This window comes from Abrus precatorius, unplaced genomic scaffold (genome assembly GCF_003935025.1).
Source record: "Abrus precatorius isolate BTA unplaced genomic scaffold, Abrus_2018 Scaffold9, whole genome shotgun sequence".
Classification (NCBI taxonomy): domain Eukaryota; kingdom Viridiplantae; phylum Streptophyta; class Magnoliopsida; order Fabales; family Fabaceae; genus Abrus; species Abrus precatorius.
The window spans coordinates 18,657,655-18,660,332 of record NW_020874439.1 but is presented as its reverse complement, the minus strand read 5'-3'; positions in this window follow the sequence as shown (position 1 = coordinate 18,660,332).

Below are 2,678 nucleotides of genomic sequence, written 5' to 3'. Positions count from 1 at the left end.
CTATTTACTAGTGTTTAATTTATGATGTAGATTATTTGATTAATACAAATGTGAGTTATTTGATTAATACCGCATACAAACTCATATTTCAACAGTGAAATAAAGAATTAATTTTGATGTCTGGTAAAAATAAAATTTTTTTGAATGTCAACTATATGTAACAAAAAATTAATTTTAGTTGTAATAAAAAATTTATAAAAAATTCATATTCCAGATTTAACGACTCTTTAAGAAGTGACATCTTCTTTAGATATCGATATTTATTAGAGCAATTTGAATCCCTTTTTAAAATAATGTATAATAATTCTTAATGTCTTTTTCATTGCAGTGATAACCTAAACTTCTGTGGCCATTTTGTCCATTGTTGATTGTCATTGCTATTTTGCTCTTATTATTTACCTAACCATTTTTCATTTTTAAAAAAAAATTTGGACAGCTTTTGTGATTCATTTTATATTTTATATTTTGTTTTTTTCTTTTTAGTGAATCAATCTATGGGCAAACCTACTAGTAGATTGATATATGTTGACATTTTCTTACGTCACTGTAAAAGATGAATTACGTTTGATTGACTCAACTTTGAGCCCAATGTATTGTATTAGGTGGACTCGTTTTGAAAGTTCTGTTTCATGAACACAATTCATTACACATATTTTATTTTAGTGTATCTTTTATTTAACAAATCACTAAAATAAAAATAGTATTTTGATAGTAAAATTAAATTTAAAAATAACAAACTAAAAGATTAATAAAATGGGTAATAATATATAATTTATTGTTTTTCACTAAAATCTACAAATAAAATCTTTCAAAACATGGTTAGTTTTATGGATAATTACCTATACCTAAACTCAAATTCATTCAATGAATAAGAATCCTACTCATTGCATGTCAGTTTTTGAATACCTATTAAACTGCGATCTAATTTTCAATCCTAGTTCTATCTAACATGTTGCTTGACAATAAAAATCAAACCATTCATATTCATTGCATCGTCTTTTCTCTCTAAAGATATTGTTTTCATCATCTCTGGTCCTAAACATATATAAGAAAGTCTAATTGAACTAATCCACTATGATAATAGTTCAGTTGACCTAAATACCTAGGAAAGGGAATACTTGATTAAGAGTTAGTTAAATCAAACTGTAATTTTTGAAAATTAGTGATAGAAAATGAATTTGTAGTGGTCATTGTCTAAATAATATTTTACTCTTTTTAAATTCCTATTTAAAAATAATTTTTTAAATAAATAGCGAGTTACATATAAAAGTTTACCTGTAAATTGCTATAATTTATTTATTTTTATCATCAACCTTTTAACATAAATTAAGTTCTTTATAATTTTTTATTTTATTACTTAATATATTACACAATATTAAAATATAAGTAATTAAATTTCCTTCATCAAAGTTCTATTAATCTTCCAGATATTTTATATAAAGAGTTTTAAAATAAATAAATATATTAATTATAATTTTAGCTTTTTGTTAAAGTTAATAGGAGACTTTGGTCCTACAATAATTTTCTTCAATATAGTCCCTCAATTATTAATCACTACAAGCAAGTATCTTAATTATTTAAATTATTAAAGTTAATCAAGTCTATTCATCTGCTTTTTTATATATAAAATTGTCAAAGTTTTGTTTTAGTTTTTAAAACATCATATTTCGTATGAAATTAAACATCCCTAAAAAAATCTTTGAAATCTTACTCTTACATATTTGAAAATCTTTCAAATTGAGTCATTTTTAAATTAATTTTTATTTCATATTTTTCTTTAAAACTCTATTTAATTTAGTATAAAGAAATAAGTATCTCAGAGTTTTATATATGGTTTCAATAACTATTGCCTTTAAGACTATGATTAAATGTTAGTGTGTTTTATTTTAAATTATTTAACCATTGTTCTATTCAACCAAATAATTTTACTTAACAAAAGTAAATGAAGGACTTCATTATAACAAAAAAATAATTGAAGAATTAGCATTCTTAAGTTAACTCAATTGATTAAGTAGTAAAATATGAATTATAGAATCATGGATTTAGTTTCTTGGAATTCAGTGAGTCCCTTTTTCCTTATGTTTTTTTCTTTTTTTTTTCTTTATCTTCTTTCTTTCAACCTTTTATTATAATGGTTATTAACTGTCTCTCTTTTAAAACAATTCCAATAAAAAATATTAAGTGGAAAAAATATGCATTAATCATGATAATTAAGATAAAACCCAAAATATATTTATACATTTTTATTTGTTCGAAAAATCATTTTATAAATAGTTAGAATCCATTTATCTTGTTATGACGTCCATTTTATTATAAAATTGACCATTAAAATTATTTTAAATACATATTTAAATTATATTGAATAATATAAAATTAAATTTGAAACAAACCATACTTTTCTAATTTTGAAAAGATGGGACCCATTTCTCAGCCATCTCACGCCATTCAGACTTTGACGCACCTCATCAATGGCTTCTCAGCCGACACTCCCCCATCTACAGTACAACGACAGCGCCACCAGTTCCCAGTCACAGCATATAAAATATGTAAATTATTTAAAATCAAAAGTATAAAAAATACGTAGGAAAGATTAAATATAAAATAAAAATTCAAATAAAAATATCAAATAAGCTAGTTTATGAATTAATTTTGCAAACACTACGTTAAGAGAAAAAGAG